This window comes from Lepidochelys kempii, chromosome 9 (assembly GCF_965140285.1).
Source record: "Lepidochelys kempii isolate rLepKem1 chromosome 9, rLepKem1.hap1, whole genome shotgun sequence".
NCBI classification, from domain to species: Eukaryota; Metazoa; Chordata; order Testudines; family Cheloniidae; genus Lepidochelys; species Lepidochelys kempii.
This window is the reverse complement of record NC_136388.1, coordinates 45397849-45421760: the sequence shown is the minus strand read 5'-3', so window position 1 is coordinate 45421760 and position 23912 is coordinate 45397849. Positions and strand designations below refer to the sequence as shown.

The window sequence follows — 23912 nt, the reverse complement described above, 5'->3', positions numbered from 1 at the left end:
AGGCTGACGTGGCCGCATATGCTCGCGTGGAGTTTGCTGTGACTCTAGGAGGTGGAAACACATTGGTGAGTATGTTGAATTTGTGAATGCAGCAGGAGATCCATGTGGAGATGCACTGTGAGGAGAGGGCTTGTCCCTTGCATCAGACTGCAATGGCAACAAAGAGCCGGGGCGATACACAAAAGGCACGGGGGCGGTGGATGTAGAAGGCCAGTGCACGCCGGACATCGAGGGAGTGTAATTCTCTTTCCCTGTGGGAGGCATGGGGTTTGGGATAGAAGAAGGGGAGGTGAATGCACTGATTAAGGTGGAATTCTAACACCATCTTTGGTATGAATTTTGGGTTCAGGCGTAAGGAAACCTTGTCCTTGTGGAAGACTGTGTGGGGGGGGTTGGCCATCATGGCCACCAGTTCACTAACGCATCTTGCCCATGTGATGGCCACCAAGAAGATCACCTTCATGGAGACATGGGAGAGAGAGCATGTTACAAGGGGTTCGAAGGGCGGCTTTGTGAAGGCAAAGAGAACAAGATTAAAGTCCCAGGAATGTGTGGGGTTGAGTATTGGGGGGTATATATTCAGCAGACCCTTGCAGAAGCCAACTGTGGTTGGGGGTGAGAAGACAGAGATACCATCCACCGAGGGTCGGAAGGCACTGAGTGCCACCAGGTGGACCTGTTTGGAGTTAGTTGTGGGCGAGGTCTGATGTTTTGAGCTGGAGAAAATAGTACAGTACGACAGGAACAGCTATGAAGTCCAGTGGGTAATGGTGGCGGTGATCCCTGGAGGTGAATTGTTTCCATTTTCCTTGATAGAAGGCCCTGGTAGATGACTTCCTGCTTTGCATGAGGATATTGTGCCTTGTTTCTGTGCAGGCTCCATCCAAATACCAAGCTGTGAAGTGCAGTGGGCTTGGGTTGGGGTATCAGAGCTGGCCCCCCACCTGTGTGAGGAGCTCCAGGTGTGTGCAGAGGAGGAGCGGGGTGTGAGCAGAGAGGTGGAGGTGGTCTGTGAGCCAACACTGGTCAGGCCAAAAGGGAGCTAACAGTATAACCATCGCTCAGTCCTGGGAAATCTTATGCAGGACTTGTGGGATGAGCGGAATGGCATAGCATAGGTTACCAGTCCAGGGGAGGAGAAGGTCATTGCCCCATGAGTCCTCCCTCACACGCCCCTTGGAGCAATAAAAGTGGAGTTTGTGGTTCTTGCTGGTCATGAAGGGATCCCATCATGGAGTGCCTCACCTGTGGAAGACAGATTGGAGTGTGAGATCGTGCAGTTTCCACTTGTGGTCCATGTAGAAGGACCTGCTGAGCATGTCTGCAACGGAGTTGTGGGAGCCTGAGAGGTATGTGGCCTGGAGTGTGACATAGTGTGAGATGCACCAGTTCCACAGGTAGATGGCCTCTGCCCAGAGAGAGGGGGACTTGGTGCTGCCTTACTTGTTGACATAGAGTACTGTTGCCATGTTGTCAGATAGCAGTTGAATGTGATGGGATCGTATGAGGGGAGCAACTCCCGGCAGGCAAGGCAGATGGCCTTTACTCCAGGATGATGATGGGCATCCTGGCTTCTCATGGTGTCCAGATGCCCTGGGCTGTGTGACCATTCAGGTGGGGCCCCCAATCGGTGACAGAGGCACCTATGGTGAGACTAGCATGCGGGGTGGGAAGTGTAAAGGGAGTACTGACCATGATCTTAGAAGGGTCGATCCACCATGTGAGGGAGGCCAAAACAATCTGGGGGGAGCAGGCGGTTTTGTCCAAATGATCTGTCTGTGGTCCGTAGATGTACAGGAGCCACAGCTGAAGGCAACGCACATGGAGGTGGGCATGGTACTGAGGTACATGCCACCATGTGGCTGAAGATGGAGACACATCAGCAGATGGAGGTGTGGGGGTTGCAGTGCAAAGCCAGGATTATAGAAGTAAGCGGTCTACGGGGAGAAAAGCTCAGGCCATGATAGAGTCCAAGCGTGCACCAATAAAGGTGATCAGGACGAGGACCGACTTTGCCTCGAGTGTTGCCAAGAGTGTTGAGGAGATTGTGAAAGGCCAGGATGGCCAATAAAAGGTGTTGGTAGGAAGGCACAATGAGGAGCTAGTGGTCCAGATAGGGAAATACAGAGTGGCCGAGATGTCACATTTACACTCTGACAACAGTGAAGACTTTGTGATGACCCAAGGAGCCACCACAAAACCGAAGGGGAGGACATGGAACTGGTAATGGGAGTGTCTGACTGTGAAACGGAAAAATTTCTGGTGGGCTGGGTGAATGTCGATGTGAAAATAGGCCTCTTTCATGTCGAGAGCCACAAACCAGGCACCCTGGGAGAGAGAAGGGATAATCATGGGGAGTGCCACCATCCAGAACCTGAATTTCCTGATGAATCTGTTGAGTACCCAAAGGTCCAGAATAGGACAGTGTCTGCCTCCCTTTTTTGGGATGAGGAAATATGGGGAATAAAAACCGTGTCTCCAATAAGGAAGGGGGACATGCTCTATGGCGCCCTTGAGGAGGAGGCCATGCACTTCCTATCGGAGGAAGTCTCGATGGGAGGGATCTCCAGGGTAAGTGTGGGGTGGACAATATGGGGAGGAATAAGAGGAATTCTATGGAGTACCCGTGATGGATGATCTCCAGTACCCAATGGTCCATGGTGATCTTTCCCCAATTGTGGGCGATCAGGGCAAGACAGTCCCCAAAGATGATACAGGGCACCAGGGGAAGGGTGGGAGAAGGTTTACAGTTCTCAACCCGTGAGTCAAATCTGATGCTTGGACTGGTGTTGCAAGAGAATTGATGAGGTGGAGGTGATGGAGGCGGAGTAGTGTGATTGTTGAGGTTGCTGGCAGCAGCGGGGTGTCTCCTACTGGTGTGGATAGTAGGGCGGGTAGGAGATGTGGGGAAGGGGCAGAAGGACTGCTTCTGCTGCCTTTGCCTCGGGGCCGAGGTGTAAATGCCAAGAGATCACAGAGTGGCACAAGAAGGCAGTAATGAGGTGTCCAGGGATCCAGAGAAAAGAGGAGAACCCAGATATGGGAGCAGTCGCTCTTCAGTGGGCAGTAGCGGTTCCAGGTGGCTGGGCGTGTGCAGAAACAAGTGTGGCAGGCTGGAGAGTCTGGGTGCCGTCAACAGTGCAGATGGCACAGGTGGCAGCTGCATCGGTGATGATGCCAGAGTGCTGACTGGGGCCAGTGGCTGTCCTGGTGGATCACGCTGATTCTTGTCCTTGCCCTCTGTCCAGGGCCGCTTGGGACCTCTAGTAGCTGAGTCAACACGCGACTTCTCACCCAACCTGGCTTGACTTGGCAACACTGCAATTTGTGGGCAGTCCAGGTCTGCCCTTATGCCCATGGCCATACTTCTTGTGCTCATGGCAGGGCCTGTTGGACTTCGGTGGTATCGATGGAACCAGAATCTGAGAATGGTAGACAGAGGGGTGCTCGCCACCGGAGATGGATGCTGGTCCTGGATGTGACTGCGCATGTGGACATATAGCTTGCTCCATAAGGAACTTGTGGGGACAAAGTTCCCTGGCCTCCCATGTTCGGAGAAGAAACAAGTGGGAGATGGTGCAGCTGGTAGCAATGTGGGCTTTCCCGAGGCACTACAAACACCATTGATGCTCATTGCTCACAGAGAATGAGTGAGAACACAAGGGATAGTATTTGAAGCCAATTTGCCGGGGCATAACCAATTTGCCGGGATGCCTCCCCAACAGAGGCAGAGCTCCATTATGGAGCAAACCTAACTGTAACACTAAAGGATGCTACTTTTGGTGGGGAGGGGAAAGGTGGTTGCTGCCCTTGATGAGGTTACTCATGCCTTTGTCTCCTCAAGACTGTGTTTCCTGCAACATGCATTGCATGAACACTTGAACCTCAGCGAGAATAGGATATGGCTGCCTGTTTGTTACAACTATGCTCTGGAGTCTCTCCTGGCTTCCAACTCATTTTGACCTTTAAAGTCCTAAGTGGTTTGGATGCTGACTACATAAGAGCCCACTTCTCTGTATGTGTGACAGCACATCAGCTGAAGTGAATGAGCCCATTTCTTGAGGGATTTCAGAGTAGCAGCCGTGTTAGTCTGTATTCGCAAAAAGAAAAGGAGTACCTGTGGCACCTTAGAGACTAACAAATTTATTTGAGCACAAGCTTTCATGAGCTACAGCTCACTTCATCGGATGCATTCAGTGGAAAATACAGTGGGGAGATTTATATACATAGAGAACATGAAACAATGGGTGTTACCATATACACTGTAACAACAGTGATCACTTAAGGTGAGCTATTACCAGCAGGAGAGCGGGGGGGAAGAGGGGGGGAGGGGGAACCTTTTGTAGTGATAATCAAGGTGGTTCATTTCCAGCAGTTGACAAAAACGTCTGAGGAACAGTGGGGGGTGGAGGGGGGGAATAAACATGGGGAAATAGTTTTACTTTGTGTAATGACCCATCCACTCCCAGTCTCTTTTCAAGCCTAAGTTAATTGTATATGGTTTGCAAATTAATTCCAATACAGCAGTCCCTCGTTGGAGTCTGTTTTTGAAGTTTTTTTTGTTGAAGAATTGCAACTTTTAGGTCTGTAATCGAGTGACCAGAGAGATTGAAGTGTTCTCTGACTGGTTTTTGAATGTTATAATTCTTGACGTCTGATTTGTGTCCATTTATTCTTTTACGTAGAGACTGTCCAGTTTGACCAATGGTACATGGCAGAGGGGCATTGCTGGCACATGATGGCATATATCACATCGGTAGATGTGCAGGTGAACGAGCCTCTGATAGTGTGGCTTATATGATTAGGCCCTATGATGGTGTCCCCTGAATAGATATGTGGGCACAGTTGGCAACGGGCTTTGTTGCAAGGATAGGTTCCTGGGTTAGTGCTCCTGTTGTGTGGTGTGTGGTTGCTGGTGAGTATTTGCTTCAGGTTGGGGGGCTGTCTGGAAGCAAGGACTGGCCTGTCTCCCAAGATCTGTGAGAGTGATGGGTCGTCCTTCAGGATAGGTTGTAGATCCTTGATGATGCGTTGGAGGGGTTTTAGTTGGGGGCTGAAAGTGATGGCTAGTGGCGTTCTGTTACTTTCTTTGTTGGGCCTGTCCTGTAGTAGGTGACTTCTGGGTACTCTTCTGGCTCTGTCAATCTGTTTCTTCACTTCAGCAGGTCGGTATTGTAGTTGTAAGAATGCTTGATAGAGATCTTGTAGATGTTTGTCTCTGTCTGGGGGTTGGAGCAAATGCGGTTGTCTCGTAGAGCTTGGCTGTAGACAATGGATCGTGTGGTCTGGATAAAAGCTGGAGGCATGTAGGTAGGAATAGCAGTCAGTAGGTTTCCGATATAGGGTGGTGTTTGTGACCATCGCTTATTAGCACCGTAGTGTCCGGGAAGTGGATCTCTTGTGTGGACTGGTCCAGGCTGAGGTTGATGGTGGGATGGAAATTGTTGAAATCATGGTGGAATTCCTCAAGAGCTTCTTTTCCATGGGTCCAGATGAAGAAGATGTCATCAGTGTAGCGCAAGTAGAGTAGAGGCATTAGGGGACGAGAGCTGAGGAAGTGTTGTTCTAAGTCAGCCATAAAAATGTTGGCATACTGTGGGGCCATGCGGGTACCCATAGCAGTGCCGCTGATTTGAAGGTATACATTGTCCCCAAATGTGAAATAGTTATGGGTGAGGACAAAGTCACAAAGTTCAGCCACCAAGTTTGCCGTGACATTATCGGGGATACTGTTCCTGATGGCTTGTAGTCCATCTTTGTGTGGAATGTTGGTATAGAGGGCTTCTACATCCATAGTGGCCAGGATGGTGTTTTCAGGAAGATCACCGATGGATTGTAGTTTCCTCAGGAAGTTAGTGGTGTCTCGAAGATAGCTGGGAGTGCTGGTAGCATAGGACCTGAGGAGGGAGTCTACATAGCCAGACAATCCTGCTGTCAGGGTGCCAATGCCTGAGATGATGGGGCATCCAGGATTTCCAGGTTTATGGATCTTGGGTAGCAGATAGAATACCCCAGGTCGGGGTTCCAGGTGTGTCTGTGCAGATTTGTTCTTGAGGGGTCTTCAGCTCCAGAACTTACTCTCCCACTTGATTTGCTGACCTTCAGGACAGCCTGCAAAGCTTATTTATTCTTGCAGACTTTCCATGAGTGGATTGGGGTTGGACACAAGTGAAATGAAGGGGATGAATCTTATTTGTGGGGACTGGGGAAGTTTTGGAGAGGCTAAGAAGAGTGAGTGGAAGAACTTTCTTTAGGGTAGGAGAATGATTACATATATTTTCATAAAACAGGATGCAGGCACAAAAGAAGAAATTTTTTTAACACAAAAGTCTGTGGAAGAAAAATATATTTTGCATACAACTGTCATCACAGCAGAGCTTAGAAGACGTCCTAACCCAAAGATCATATCTGTCATGCCTCTTACTTTATGTTACAACCCCTATTGCATCAAGCTGGAATGCATGAGTCAGGTATAATGTATTTAATGTTTGTATGTCTTAAAGTTCAAATAAAGTCACACAGCCTCCTTGCTGACCTTACATAATGGATAATCTGACTGTGAAGGCATGAATGGCACAGATACTGCAATCTGACATTGGTTGTGATACATCTCTTGTTTCTACTACCTTGGCAGGTCATCCAAACCATCCAACAACATTTCTTGATCAGGAGAATTTGTACCTGGAAATAATTTCCATGGCAACTCAAACTGTTTCCCTGGTGCAGACAGCTAAAATACAATCGCTCAGTTATTAGCTATTATTTTGTGCACTTTTCATTACAGAAATCTGGTTCTCTCTCATCACTGACCATGCATATGCCTATATGGTAGGTGTTGTCATTGTCAGAGGAAATGACTTAAAATATTAGCCTGCAATTTGGTATACTCTAAAATGTTATTCTTCTAATGTTCACCAAAACAGCACATATTAAGTGAATAGTGCAGAATATTCATGGAAATTATTTTTTAATTGCAATAATCCACATCAGATAGTGTATCTGATCCACCAAATCAGGGAACAGAAACATGCCAAGTGATTAATGTGTCCACTCAAAACAGCTCAAATTGGGAATACTGATCAATCCCAACGATCTGTTCACAAACAAGTTACCAACCAAGCTGTATTTGCAGAAGATATTCAGTGACTAAAATTTCAAACAACGAATACATTCAAGAAAAATGAAAATCTGTTACTGGGTAACGTGGGAACAGAAAGTAAAAAAAAAAAATGTAATCAATCTTTGCTAAATTATTCCTCCAGCTCTTCATTGTTTCTCTGTACACTTAGTGTGGTGTCAGCCTTTAAAGATTTGGCTCATTGTTCCTTTTTGCAAGGCCTGTTAGTCAGACGTAATGAACAAACAAAACCACTTGCTTTCCAAATGAAAGAGAAAATTTCAATATTGTCTCGGCTGCCCTGGGACATAAAAAGCAGCTGTATATAAATATGAAAAAATTAATAACTGCAATAAATAGCACAGGTGCTTCTGCAGAAAAGGGGATTAAATAACTTTATTATTGGTCTTCTCAATTATACTGAACTGTGAAGGCAAAAAGCATGGGATGCAAATTGCAAATCCAGTGAATAAAACAGTGCAGTAAGAACAAATATTGGTGTCAATACCTCTGCTTCTATCCACAACAGAGCTAGAAGGGAAAAAATGTGGTAGTACTGTGCATGATGCTGAACCACAAGTCTTTCCTCTATTCCTCTTAGCACAAACATTTCAATCTAGAAAGACAAACATGATATTTGTGGGCCAGATCCTTAGATCAGTGCTTAATTTGTGCTAGGGCTTGCCAGGGCTGAGCCCCAGGTACCTCTAGGCTTGCTGCATCAGGTTTTTTGGGCACATAAGAGTTTCAAGCTGCAATGTTCCGCCTCCACTCACACGTCATTCAGCTGCCAGAGGAACGTTCCTGGAGCATTGCGCTGCTGCTTGCATGATACTTGAGCCCTGAACCTCTTGCATTACAAATTAAGTACACCCTTAGAAGGTGTAATTTGGATTAACTCTGCTGAAGTCAATGAAGCCAAGTTACATCAACTAAGAATTTGGCCCAGCATGTAAATAACATGAAGGCAAAATAATGATTGGGGACAGAACCCCTAGGAGTCATTCGTGGTACTGTAGTAAAGTGAATTTCTAGGATTGTCTGTGTTAGATATAAAATGGGAGAAGGCATCGGAAGGGGGAAGAAGAGAGCTTCCTATAAGAAAGTGGAAATAGAAAGATTGAGGATTTGATCCAAATCCCATTGACTTTTCATTTATTTTATTTGGGGTTAGTTTGGGCCCCTTTATACTTCAGGTACTACAAATATTGGGGAGGGATAGCTCAGTGGTTTGAGCAGTGGCCTGCTAAACCCAGGGTTGTGAGTTCAATCCTTGAGGAAGCCATTTGGGATCTGGGGCAAAAATTGGGGATTGGCCCTGCTTTGAGCAGGGGGTTGGACTAGATGACCTCTTGAGGTCCCTTCCAACCCTGGTATTCTATGATTCTATGATTCTAAATAACTTGTGCTCTACAAATCATCAGACGAAACAGGCTTACAGTCGAATTTATTAACACACAATTAAAAATCAATTACACAAAAATAACTATATTAAAATAATATTAAGGTAGCAAGGCCAAGCAGTCAAAGTAAAGAAATGCTACAATTAAGGGCTTGTCCACACAATCAATCATGGCAAGCTGGGGTGTGAATTTACCTCACAGTAGCCTGCTGCTCCTGTCTAACTGTCTGTGGACCCTGGTGACAGGCATTAACAGTTTATTAATGTGTTTTGATCTAGTCATGTTTCTGAAAACAGAGACTTATAATTGAAAGTGTCAGGTAACCTTAATCATAGGCAGTGCTACCTGCAGCACCTGTAAGAAAGATAAAATGTTTCCTTATTACAGGGATGTTGATCATTGCTTAAGGCTAGATAGTGGAGCAAAGTGTAACAGTGAGATTTTGTACGTGTGCTGAATTAGCTCTCAGGAATCAATGTAACTAGTAATTAGCAGTAACTAGTAATTCACGATTGAGCCAGGGCCTAAAAGTGTCAGAATGGAAAAAGTTCAGCTGTTTAAATTGCATATGGCCAAACATTTCCATAATGGAAAACGATTTTTATAGGTCCAGAATGCCCTCTGAAGTTTACAGCCTGTAATGTTCCATGGCCACTATGTTATGAGTACACTGTGAGAGAGTTGTTTCTCATCATTCCGGATAGAGCACAGCGTGTTTTTCCAGCAAGTATGACATGGCATAATTCAGTTTCTATAGCCAGTACTGCACTGGACAGTTTACAGGTTTTCTACCATTAGTATATTACAGATGGTTTCATTTCTAGAGTGCTAAGATATGGTACATTGGTTGTCAAAGAACAATAAGCTAGTCCACAGATTTCTCTGTATGATCCACAGATTTAGAGATTGTTGCATGGGGTGGGGGATGAAGGGTATGACGTTCAGCCATTTCAACCATGTAGTTATAACTGAAATCCTCAAAAATTAAAGGATTCTGGTGACATTTCCGTACCTTTGTTCCTCCTCACTTCCTCAGAATGGAACACTTTCTGAAAGTGACAACAACTCCAGCCCACAAACAATTTATTCAAGGTTGGAGGAAGATGCAATAATCCCACTTTGGAGCAGTTCTCTACAGGGGACATCCCTTGTATGAAGAAAAAATCTTAACTGGGGATAATCTAGAAGCTAGAATCAGTTTTGAAGGAGACCTTTCACCTTCAGACCTCTGTAGTAGAAAGTCTTCAAAGTTCTGCTGAAGGGATAGTTCTTGCCCTCCATCCCTCCCTCTTGCTCTCTCTGATTATATAAGGGTTTTCAAGCAAGCCATTTAGTTTTGTGATGCTCAGCATATTTAAATGACACTACCCAGTATAAAGGATGAGCATTTGTGTATCTCTTTTCTTTACACAATGTGTTTTACTACAATTCAGGTCAGAGAACTGCCATGACGCGCTCACTGCGTTGTCTTGTTGCCCACCTCTGAATATCCCAATCTTGCCAGTTCTGTATGTGAAAAATACTGAATTCCGTTACACCGAACAATGCTGTAAAGAATGCACAACTGGCATGTTATCGTGACTCCAGGGACCCCTCAATGCCAATCAGGAAGGGGGTTACAAGAAGGTCCTGATACTGGTATGTACATTCTGGTTCACCAAAGAATGTCACGTGAGGTTTAAAATGAAAGCCAGGGTCATGCTGGTTGTGGATATCATTGTGAAATGTATGTACAGAGGTACTATGCAGGAGTTATGTATGATTATTGTTCTTATCTTCTGTGTCACAGCAGAGGTGCAGAAGCAGGTTTCCTGTCAGACAAAAGATTCTTATTCACCTGTCTCTCTGTCAGCATGAACAGTTACTTTGCGAACCACTGCTATCATCTTGTGCTTCTCTATAGTAGAGTATGCATGTCCATTGTGGGAACAATCTGTCCATGCTAAGAAATTAGACTCTGTTTTAAGCAACAGGTGTCGTGGAACAACAGGATTTCTAAAGCCAACAGCAAAGGATAGCCTATCTGATATCAGGAAGAAGGTAGCAAGTCAAAGGGAAAGATCTTGGCAGATGGAAGAGCCAAAGCATCCATTATACGGTCACACAGGAATAATCAAATGCCTTAAATCGCGAAAAAGTTTTATAACCAGTTTTGTGCCTTTAGATACGACTGAGGTTATGGAATGAAAGACTACTCACAGTTGGACGCACTGAAATAGATCTGGAATTCCAGGAGGACTTTCCAGGAGGGGCTGATATAGACTGGTCAATGTGGCTATGCCTGAACCACCTGTGCATGCAAACTGGCAGATCAAAGACTAATATGAATAAATGGGACTATTTTAATGACATGATATAAGCGAGTGTGGCAGGGTGCAGACCATGGAGCACCTGCTCATTTACTGACTCTTTAGGGAGACCTGTACAAAGGAGGACCTTGCTGCAGCGATGGAAAAAGCCATTGCTTGTGCATGGTTCTGGAAAAACATCTAGTTTGTGACAAGGACACGAGAAGCAGCAGCAACATGTATATTAAGCATTGTAAGCAAACACAATGGAGGCACATTTACATATGAATTCAACAGCGAAATATGATGTCAACAAGGAAGGGCACACAGCAGGGGATGAGAATCTTATCTTGTGATACACTTCAAAGATTTGCTACACTGTATTTGGGGAACAAAGAGGAAATGCTGTCATCTGGCCCCTAAGAAGTAAATGGGCAGTGCATATACAGTCATAGAAATAGAATCATAACCAGGCTTGGCTGAAACACTGCAGAGGATATTTGGGGTGAGAAACTCGAGACAGAAGGTTAGCCTGTTAAGTCTGGTCTCTAGAAAATATGGTATGGTTTTGTTTTATATGTAACTTTTTGTTTCCATTATCCTCACTCACTATCTCTTGAACCTTTGCTCAACTTATCCTTGTTTTCACTATAAATATATCTCAGTACTGTGCTATTAAGATAGGTGCTGATCCCAAATTGAATCTTACAAGCTGGTGTGCACACTGTTTCCTCAGGGACAGCAGACCTGGTATTTCTGAGCGTGTCCAGTGGATAAGGGGCTGAACACTACAGGAAAATGCTTCAAAGGAGCTTAGTGGTCACCTAAGGGTGCACCTATTGTTAACCTGCAAAGCAAAATGAGGGCTGATGTTGTCCTGAGGAGAGTGTTTGTGAGGTTAACAGGCTAGTGGCATCAGGAAGCTGACACCCACTTAAGCACAAGCAAGTCTCCCTAATGATGGAGGCAGGGGTGTAACAAGGTGACTCACAGTCCTGGGTACCCCGAGAACCATCACAGTAATACACATAGGGCCCTATCAAATTCACAGTCCATTTTGGTCAAATTCACAGTCATAGGATTTTATAAATCATAAATTTCATGAGTTCAGCTATTTAAATCTGAAATGTAATTGCAGGGATGCTGACCCAAAAAGGAGTTGTGGGGTTGCTGTAAGGGTTATTGTAGGGGGGTTTGCAGTACTGCTACCCTTACTTCTGTCCTGCTGCTGACGGCAGCACTGCCTTCAGAGCTGGGCAGCTGGATTGCGGTGGCTGCTGGCCGGGAGCCCATCCCAAAAGGCAGAGCTGCCGCCAGCAGCATGGTAGGGTATTGCCACCCTTGTTTCTGCACTGTTGCCAGCAGAGCTAGCCCCTCAGTCAGCAGCTAATACTTTCTGGTCACCCAGCTCTGAAGGCGGAAATGCAGAAGTAAGGGTGACATGGTATGGTATTGCCACCCTTACTTCTGCACAGCTACTGGTGCCCGGCCAACAGCCACCGCTCTCCGGCCGCTTAGCTCTGAAGGCAGCACAGAAGTAAGATGGGCAATACCATGACACCCCCTCCCAAAATAACCTTGTAACCCCCCTGCAACTCCCTTTTGGGTCAGCACTCCCAATTTGAGAAACGCTGGTCTTCCTTGTGAAATCTATATTGCATAGGGTAAAAGAACACAAGAGACCAGATTTCACAGGGGCAGACCAGATTTCACAGTCTGTGACGCATTTTTTATGGCCGTGAATTTGGTAGGGCCCTAAATATACAGTAAAGTTTGCGTGGTAACTGTTTTCACCAGCCTCTAATGGAATTTAAAAAAACTGGAAAAAGTCTGAGTTCTCTGGAGTGTTTGAGTGAATAGGATATTTGAAGGCAACAACATAAATGAGTTGTGTTCAAAAAAGAGACTACTAGACTGGATGAAATGTTACAAAGCAAAAAAGCTCGACTCAGAGAAATTTGAGGGAGACAAATGTATTGGTCCAAGTGGCCTATTTTAGTCTAGCAACTATTGATGCCTCTATTCAGGCCAACAAGTTAGGGAAAATGCAGCGAAGTAATGTGCACTGAAGAACAAATAATGACAGGCGGTTCCTGGTAATGTGCCCCATTTGTTTTGCCCAAGAAACACAATAACGAGACACACAACTCTTGATGATTCCCCCATAAACACTCCAGAATGTAACTTTCAAACAGGTCAACAATGCAGACTGGAGACATTGTTGCTTTGTGACTCTACTGATACACAACTCCTCCTCTGACCTACGGTAAATAAATAAGTCATTCTTGTTTGTATTACTAGCAAAATATCCATGAGGGGCTGGGAAATTTGCTGAAGGTATGTCTGCACAGAAAATGCTATAATGGCACAGCTGCACCACTGTAGCATTTCAGGGTAGACACTACCTATGCCGATGGGAGGGGTTCTCCCATCGGCATAGGTAGTCCACCTCCCTGAGATGTGGCAGCTTGGTCAATGGAAGAATTCTTCCATCACCTAGTGCTGTATACTTGGAGACTTAGATCGGCTTAACTATACTGCTCAGGGTGTGGGTTTTTTACACCCCAAGTGACGTACCTGGGTCGATCTAAATGTATAGTGTAGACTAGCCCTGAGACAGCACATTTAGGGGAAGGAGTGAGTTACCTCCCTCCATTTGTTCAGAGAGTCAGACTGACTGGTCCACTTGGTGAGAAGATGGGTTGGCCAGATGCAAGGACTTTGGGAAAGGATAAAATTTGAAATGGGTTGGGGGGGGGGGGTTTGAAAACAAAACAGAACTGAACAAAACATTCTACAGGACCACTGTCATCCACCTCAAACATCTAAATCTAAACAAAGAGATTGGGGACTAGATTCTGAACTAGCATAAATCAGTGCAACTTCAATAAAGGCAGTTGAGGCTCGATTTACACCACCCGAGGATCTGGACAATGATTAAATGTCTCCATGAGTCTGCTTCACAGATATGCAACATGTGGAGATTTGCCAATCTATTCCAAGGTTATATACAGGCAGAGACAAAGGAAGCTATTCTCCCCTCAGGGTCACGTATGTATGTGTATGGGTGGGGGAGTAATTGGGTTAATACAAGTAACTTCTATTCATTCTAAAGGGAGTAGCAGACATGAATCACGTGACCAGCAAGAGAATAACAACACTCAGAGCATATGGTCAGGGTAATCTAATGGGGCTTGAAACAAAGCCCGCTGAAGGGAATAGAAATCTTTCCATTAACTTCAATGAGAACTGGATCGGCCCTTGAAGAACTGACATTAACACCCTCTCTGATCTGCAGTTCCTACAGTTTGATGCTTTAATCAAAAGAATCAAATATGATAAAGGCACCTTCTAATCCTTTTATTACATTAAAGTGCTCTGGAGCTTTGCTCCTCTGCCCCCAAACTCAGGCCAGTTCTGCTTCCATTGTCCTCAGTCCACACAGCACTGGCCCTTTGTCCCGAAGGTCACCAAAGCCACAAGGGAGGGTCTGCCAGGGGATAAATAATACTCTCTGAAGTTCCAGAAGTCGGGAATGAGTCAAAGACTTTTGTTTCTCTGCCATAGGATTCAAACAGATTCTACAGTGCAAAAAGAAAAATAGCTTCTCAGTCAGAACTGGATGAAAAATAATCTCAGAATTTTTCTGTCACTAAAACCATCCCAAAGGAAGTTTGAGATAGAAAAGTTGGTATGAAAAGCAGTTTGTTCCAGAGAAACTCCCTCCTGCTTCCATGTCAACACTTATGTCTGGAACTGCCTAAATCAACCTTCACCAAGTGCTTTTTCACTCTTTCAAATCACTTCCAAAACCCCATCTCTTCAGAGACCATATGTGCAGAAACATCCAAACCTGTTGTGCTCCTACTAGCCACTACATGCGCTTCTTGAACTAGGAGACCCATCCTACTCTACTAACTCTACTTAGTAGTGGCATAGTATGGGTGCGGCTGTATCAGTAATAACTTGGAAGCTAGCCTTGCCTGTTGCACATAGTACACTACCCCTGTACTACAAACCTAACTATGGTTATGTTATTTTTTCTGAGGTAAACAGGGCCAAACTCTTTTGCCTTCTTAAGAAGAAATCTTTCCCTTGATGTTAGGTGTAATGTTGGTGACAGAGCAGTGTGGACACATAGTGGCTCCAAACCACAAATTGCTAGCGCACAGCAGGATGGTTCAGGTTGGGTAGCCACTCCACACATGGAGTCTTTGCTACAGAGTACACCTAGGGATTTTCAGCCCAAATCAATATTCCTAGCCAATGTTGGGGAATAAACTAGAGATTTATATGGAGTGTGAAAATGAAGTTTTATAGTGGAAGTTGACTACAGCCTTATCTGTGAAGAAGCTACCATCTCTCCAGAGCACTAGTAATAGTTTTAGAACAATTAACAAACCAGTTTTCTGATTCTGTTATTGTGGCAATGGTTAGATTAAATTTTGGGGGGAGTCCCATATAATTGAGAGATTGGTTTTACAAACCTATAGAAATACTGGATAACGTACAGAGACTGCAAGGTGTTTTGGCACAAAAAGCTTTTGGAATCAAAAATCTGTTTGGATATTTTTCCCCAAAGGGAAGAAGTGCTCATCTGTGATAGGGTGCTCATCTCTTCCCCCAACTCCCCAAACTAGGAATGCATTTAATACTAGCAAAGAACAGAAGTTATTAACAGTATCTCCTAGTACTTGCATTGCCCTTGACAAGCCTAACAAAGCTGCTATAGCCTTCACAATTTAATAGCTCACATGAGATTGGCAAAAACATTTCAAAATACATTGCTCTATCTTGGGTGTCTTGTTTTTATTTGGAAGGAATCTGAGAGAATGAGGATGCTACTGAGGAAAAGCCTGGGGTGAAGCTCGATTCAAAACTGTCTACGTCATTAAAATGAAAACACTGATTGGGTGGAATTAATGTCAATTTGTGCATATTTGTATACAGAAATCTCATATACCTGCATACAAATATGTGTGTATATACATATAGGGCAAGACACATGGTCTTTTGCGTGACTGGAAGGGTGCAAAGAAACCATCAGCCTGCCCTAAAAAGGCTGACAAGGATTTCTCTGCCCTAAAGAGCCTAGGATAATCCTCAACTCACATAAAGCAGGCATAGTCCGCTTTACATCACCAACTCCTCATCTCTTGTTGTAGAGGAGGGGGCAAAACGAGGAGCAGAACTGGGCAGGACCATAGCACACAGTGTTCTGTCTGATCCTCAGCTGGTAGAGAGGTCCCTGTGGGATTCCTCCAGACAGTGTAACTTAGAGCAACCCGGAACCACCTGTGGCTGCGCCAGGATTGAGAGTGCAGAAAGGTGTCTCGACAGCTACCTGGGAAACCTGTTCTACCTCCCTAATCAGGTGCTCTGGACATGTGAGGAGTACAGCTAAGGATCTGGCCCACAGTATATACCATATTCACTATGAAGTATTTGCATATACTGAAACTTTTTAAAATAAAATGCAAAATACCTCTGATGCAATATTAAAAGTTTGCACATTTAAGAATCTCTCTCTTTCTCTCTCTCACACACACACACAAATCTGAAAATGTAGAGTTTTTAGAACATGATGCTGCAAACATGTATGTATGTGCTTAACTTTAAGCATATGAGTAGTCCCAGTGATTTTTATCAGACTGCTCACATGTGTAAAGTTACTTATATGCTCACACCTTTACTGGATCTGGGCATTAGACTACAGGATCCTCAGGGAAGAAACTGTCAATTTCTTGTCCTTTACAGCGTTGAGCACCCTTGGTACCTAATAAATAAATGATTGTTGCTTCCAAACCATAGTTGTCTCTGTTCAAATCTTGGCCACAGTAACATGTGGGATCTGCAAACAGGGACTTGAGCCAGCAGGAGGAGGGAGGGAGGGCATTTGTTATCCGGCTACGTTTGCTTTAGAGTCTGGCTATCAATTGGGAGAATATACTCACATGAAGACATAAAAGAGGCAATAAATCATCTCTCCTAGACTATATGCATGAATATAGTGTATCACTTCCAAAAGATTGATCTATCTAATTATGTATGTTGTAGCTGGAAGTCTAGTCTGACAATTTCTTTCCCAGGTTATTTTGTATCCTTGAGATTGATTATATCCTTCCGAGGCAAAATGTTACACGGAGAATGGTATGTTTTAAAGACTTATTTTTTTTCATATTGTTCGCTCATGAAGTGTATGACAAATGTATAATAAACAAAATATCTTAATGATTCTAGATGTATTATTCTTAAATGCAATGGACTATACTCTGTACATTAGTTACTGTTTATGCAGTCTTTTGTAATATTGAAATTTACCTGAATTATTTGATGGTAACTTAACCTGTTTTAGTAATAGTGTTACAGTGCTGAATCCCATGGAATGACTAAAGATGCAATTTTAAAAACTAAGTTTCAGAATCAAATTACAGCTTCCATTACTGTATTTACTAGGGCTGTTGATTAATCGCAGTTACTTATGCGATTAACTAAAAAAAATTAATTGCGATTAATCGTACTGTTAAACAATAGAATACCAATTCAAATGTATTAATTCTGGATGTTTTTCTACATATTTATATATATTGTATTCTGTGTTGTAACTGAAAATCAAAGTATATCTTATTCTTGATTATAAATATTTACTCTGTGAAAGAAAAACTAAAGAAATAGTATTTTTCAATTCACCTCATAGCAAGTACTGTAGTGCAATCTCTGTCATGAAAGTGCAACTTAAAACTGTAGACTTTTTTTGTTACTCAAAAACAAAACAATGTAAAACTTCAGAGCCTACAACTCCACTCAGTCCTACTTCTTGTTCAGCCAATCACTAAGACAAACAAGTTTTTTTACATTTACAGGAGATAATGCTGCCATCTTCATATTTATAATGTCAACAGAAAGTGAGAACAGGCATTTGCATGGCACTTTTGTAGCTGGCATTGCAAGGTATTTATGTGCCAGATATGCTAAACATTCGTATGCCCCTTCATGCATCCGCCACCATTCCAGAAGACATGCTTCCATGCTGATGCCACTCGTTAAAAGAATAATGCGTTAATTAAATTTGTGACTGAATTTCTTGCAGGAGAATTTTATCCCCTGCTCTGTTTTACCCGCATTCTACCATAAATTTCATGTTACAGCAGTCTTGGGTGATGACCCAGCACATGTTGTTCATTTTAAGGACACTTTCACTGCAGATTTGACAAAACGCAAAGAAGGTACTAATGTGAGATTTTGAAAGATAGCTACAGCATTAGACCCAAGGTTTAAGGATCTGAAGTGCCTTCCAAAACTTGAGAGGGACGAGATATGGAGCATGCTTTCAAAATTCTTAAAGGAGTAACACTCCAATGAGGAAACTACAGAACCTGAACCACCAAAAAGGCAAATCAACCTTCTGCTGGTGGCATCTGATTCAGATAATGAAAATGAACATGTGTCGGTCCGCACTGCTTTGGATTGTTATTGGTCAGATGTATGTGGTTGAAGCATGAGGGGACATATGAATCTTTAGCACATATGGCACGGAAATACCTTGTGATGCTGGCTACAACAGTGCCATGAGAATGCCTGGTCTCATTTTCAGGTGACATTGTAAAGAAGAAGTGGTCAGCATTATTTCCTGCAAATGTAAACAAATTTGTTTGAGTGATTGGCTGAACAAGCAGTAGGACTGAGTGGACTTGCAGGCTCTAAAGTTTTACATTGCTTTATTTTTGAATGCACTTATTTACTGTACATAATTCTACATTTGTAAGTTCAACTTTCATGATAAAGAGATTGCACTACAGTACTTGTATTAGGTGAATTGAAAAATACTATTTCTTTTGTTTTTTTACAGTGCAAATAGTTGTAACCAAAAATAACTATAAAGTGAGCACTGTACATTTTGTATTTTGTGTTGTAATTGAAATCAATATATTTGAAAACGTAGAAAACATCCAAAAATATTTAAATAAATGGTATTCTATTATTGCTTAACAGTACGATTAATTATGTTTAAATCGCACGATTAATTGCGATTCATTTTTTTAATCGCATGACAGCCCTAGTATTTACCTCTTTTATAGAGTGATGCACATAATTCATACCCCATAACATGAAAGAAATCTCTTTTCTGTGCATTAGTTATTTTGTTAACTAGAAGCATTATATATATTTTCTGGATGTACTGATCAATGTGTTTTTCAACTGAAGCCAATGAAACAACAAATAAAATATATTTCAAACTATTGCAAAACTGGTGATTTAAACTAGGAGTTCTTTTGGAAGCCCCTCAACATGCTATAAAAACTCCATGGCCCGGGGGGAGGCCTTTGGGCTTCAGCTGTGAGTGGGGAGGCTTCTGCCCCACAGGACTGGGGTGGTGCTTGGGAGCCCCGTGGGATGGGGGGCTCCAGGCTTCTGCGCTGCAGGGCAGCTTCTGCTCGGCCTCGGGACACCTGGGCTCAGAGCTTCAGCTCTGCAAGGTGCTGGGACTCGGGGCTTCAGCCCCATGGGGCGCCAGGTTCTAGCCGCCTCACAGGGATCACAGGGCTTCCACCCTGCAGGATGCTGGGGCTCGGGACTCCAAGCTTCAGCAGCTGGGTGCCTGGACTTGGGTGTCGAAGTGGCTCTGCTTGGCAGACCCCCTGAAACGGTTTGTGGCCCCACAGTGGGCCATGGACCCCTGGTTGAGAATCACTAATCTAAACTATATGGCATGATCACAGAATCATAGAAATATAGGGCTGGAATGGACCCGGAGAGGTCATCTAGTCCAGCCCCTGGCGCTGAGGCAGGACCAAGAATACCTAGACCATCCCTGATAGGTGTCTGTGTAACCTGTTCTTAAACACCTCCAGTGACTGGGGTTCCACAGGGTCCCATTGGAAGCCTATTCCAAAATTTAACTATGCTTACACTTAAGAAGTTTCTCCTAATATCTAACTTAAATCTGCTTTGCTTCAGATTAAGCTTACTATCCTACCTTCAGTGGACATGCAGAACAGTTGATCACCATCCTCTTTGTAATGGTCCTTAATATATTTGAAGGTCCCTCCTCAGTCTTCTTTTCACAAGACTAAACATGCCCAGTTTTTTTAAACTTTCCTCATAGGTCAGGTTTTCTAAACCTTTTTTTCCCCCTCCATCTTTGTTGCTCTTCTCTGAACTCTTTCCAATTTGTCCACATCTTTCTTAAAGTGTGATGCCCAGAATTGGACACAGTGTTCCAACTGAGACCTCACCAATGCAGAGTAGTGCTGGACAATTACCTTCCATTTCTTAGACATGACACTTCTGTTACTATAAAATAAACTATAACCCCTTTTCAGCAGTACTACTGCCTAGCCAGTTATTCTCCATTTTGTAATTGTGCATTTGATATTTTTCTTCTTAACGGAAGTCTTCTTAACTGAAGCATAGGTCTATATTGAATTAAATCTTGTTGATTTCAGACCAATTCTCCAATTTGTCAAGGTAGTTTTGAATTCTAATGTTGTCCTCCAAAGTGCTAGCAACCCCTCCCAGCTTGGTGTTGTATGCAAATTTTACAAGCATACTCTACTCTATTATCCAAGTCATTAATAAAAATATTGAACAGTACTGGACCTAGGATAGATTCCCTGCAAGACCCCACTAGATACTTCTCCCCAGATTGACTGTAATGTAATACGTATTAGATTTATCATTGACTTTAATGGGGCCAGGTTGTCATAAAAATATATTAAGTCCATTGACAAAACTAAATAGAAAAAAATGACCAGTTTAGTCATTGCTTTCAAAGATCATTTCCAGAGGCTTGATTCCTTCCTCTGTACCCAACCTATCAATGCTGTTGATCTTGGAAAAATCATCTAGTAAACAAAGATATGCTCAGGTACAATAGTGAATTTTCCAATTTATGCAGAAACATGCTCCCCACAGCACAGAGTGGGAATGAGCCCTTTGTCTAAGATCTGATATGTTCTAAATCAGTCATGCCTAAGTCTACTTGCCCAGTTTGATTAATTTTATTTGATGAGCAAATAAAGTATTATTGTTTTCTTCACTATTGTCACCGTCATGGTACGGGTGAGTAAGTAGATTTTGTGCCTAAACCAGTCAAAGTTTTAAATAATTTTACAGTGCTTAAATTAAATACATATGCTTCAATTTCATGTAATTTATAGCTACAAGTGTCCAATTTATTATGTTTCCATATCGGAGGACTGAAAAACTACACAGCATTAGTAATACAGCTTCCCCTTACCATATTTTTCAGCTGATCATACTTTGGATCTGTGTGGATCTGTTGCCTGGAACTACCCCAAACAAAAATGTAATCTCAACCAAAAATCTCTTTTAAGTACATTCTCTCTGCTCATGAAAAAGCTTTGACAGGGCCTCCAAGAAAATATTTTTCCCCTTTTCTTTTCTTAGGAATTGGTTCATATAATTCAAACCCATCCTCTATTATTACTTTTTGATTGGTTTCTTTCTTGGCTCCTACACATCCTCGACCAGTTCTTCCTAGGTGGGCTCTGTAAGCCTTCCCCCTTTTCTTCTATCCCGCAAGCCCCTTTGTCAATAAGTCATTCTACTTCCATGAAAGGCTTCATTGTCATTTCACAACCATTGTCTACTGATCCCAAACTGAAAAAAACTGAAGTTAAAAATAAGGAACATTTGGTCTGCCAAACGTTTAAAAATACATTTCAATCTTTCTCTGTTTATTTAAAGATGGCTAAGAATGAGGATATCTGCAAGGAAATTGGCATGGTTTCCTTCCCCTAGACCAATGAAATACCAGTGGAGATGCAATAAAGCAGGGAAAACACAGCTTGGAAAAGTTTATTAAATGATTATATTTTAGCTTCTTCACTTGTAATTCCCCCAAGGCTATTACTGAAAACCTTCAAGAAGATCCTGCCTAGAAATATTTTTATTTTATAGAGGCTATGGGCTTTGATGCACCACTGAAGTTCATCAAGATGGCTGGGAACTGGGAAGGTTTATGTTAGAAATGTCCATTCTAAATTTTCAGGTATTTGTTCATTTAAAATTCCTGCATTAGAAATTAGTATTCCATCATAGTGTGCCATTCCAGAAGTCCATCATGCAGAAAGGCACTTTGCTAATGCTAATTGATGCTAAATGATGGAATCATTATCCATCAGAACCAGTGGACAAGGTAAATAATGTGCTACCTGTTATTGGGCCAACAAAACAAGTTGCAATACACAAGCTTACAGGGCACAGGTCAATAAACAAATAATCAGTGTTGACTGGTTGACCTGATAAGTCTATGGATCTGAAATGCCAACAGATCCAGAAATGCTTCAAGACCTTCACAAGTTACAACTGCTCTGGACAAATCAATATCCTTTACTCATCCAAAGTTACATAAGCAGTTAACAAAGACAATGAACTCTAAAGAAAAAAAAATCTCTTGTCCTCAGTAATAAAGAATGAAGAAAATGAAATACAGAGAATATCTGATATGGAAACAGAACCATTTCCAAGTGAAACAAAATATTTTTCAGAATTTATCACAAGGTATAAAGACTTCTTTAAGGATATCTGTAATCCCTACAATATTATATTTTATCCTTTTCCTTTAACCTCCCTCCCATCACAAGAACTAGGAAGTTACCTACAAAAACTATGTTAAAAGAATGTTATTTAGGTTGCATACTCAAGCACTTGAAAAATCAGAAAATGCAGTAAACACCTTATATAGTTCGAAATGTATCCAATATATGTTGTGGAATACATTTCCTGTGCTGCTAAACATATCAGAGGCTACTGGCCAAATACACCTCAAGTACCAGCTAAATGTGGGTGAATGCATTCTTAGTGCTGTCATATGTATCATGTCACTTCCAATTCCCTTTCATTACAAAGTGAAGTGGATGTAACAGCACAGGAAACTGAGCAAGAGAGTAGTTTTGTGGCAAATCTTGTTTTATCCTACCAGTTTTCCCATCTGTATCACAGCAGTAGATGCCTTGGTGTTCTTCTAGATTCTTTATGATTACTTGCCGATAATAAGGGGAAAACCAGTAATGGGATGAATTCTTAGTTCTATGCTGCTGTGGTGACATGAAGAGGCTGTAAAGTGGGTGGAAACAGTGCTGGTAAGCCGCTTTCATTAGAAGCCTCCTCACCGGTATAGAGCTACCACAGAGACCCCGTGATGGGCCTGCTCCTACCCCCATTGTAGCAGTGTAGCTGGAGCATGCTGTATTCCAATTATTCTCTGCTCCCTATGATGCACAGGGCGGTGTGGGAAACAGAGTGGAAGTTAGAGCAGCTCTAAGGCTTCCACTTTCCCAATAGTACAGGGAGACTGGTACTGGAAGGAGTATATGCTGTACTGTTTTAAAAGGGTGTTGTACCTGTTGTTTCTAAGTATGTACCTCATACAGCTCCTAGAAGCTTTATGGCTGCCTCTGACACAGGCATAAGGTGGAGCCACCACCATTCCAGCCATAGCTGACCCCTGAGAAAGTATAATACATCTTTTATCGGTGGCCCTCCACCTTGTGCAGGTCACAAAAAGGTAGCAGAGCATATAGCACACTCAGTACAGCAGTCTGTGTTATAGTTCATAGGGAGCATGTCCTCAGCTCCTCCAATGAAATGTTTATTAATTCGCCCAAAGGAAAGAGCATTCTATATATTGTGTAATACTGCAAAGCACGACACCTATTTTAATGCACTAGACAAGGGCATTGTACTTTTGCAGCCAGACAGATCCTGTGTGTTGACTAATACTCATCACCCCAGTTAGACTATGGAACACGTTCTAATTTGAGACAAGCAATTAAATTGATGTCAGCATTATAAGAACCCTTTGCTAAAAGCATCCCCTTCACTAATGTGCTACTTGTTTGGACATACGCTTGCATTCAAGGTGAAAGGTTTGAACATGTGTTCAGAACAATCCTTTCAAGGACTTCAAAATCATCACTCTAGCCCCACTAAGTAAAAATGCTTACCACACTTCAGATCACACCACCCCGGAAAGTATTCCAGCTGTGCTGCTCACTCATGTCTGTATGTTCCCTTTCTGCCTAAAAACGCACGAGAAGAGAGGAACTCCTAACTGAAGTTACCTGCAGTTTAGGGAGC

At 42.9% G+C, this 23912-nt stretch overlaps 1 protein-coding gene across 1 annotated transcript in view; it reads right to left on the bottom strand.

Annotated features, from left to right (window-relative positions):
- ARHGEF4 (Rho guanine nucleotide exchange factor 4) overlaps window positions 1–23912 on the bottom strand; it is a 331159-nt gene that overhangs the window by 48563 nt on the left and 258684 nt on the right.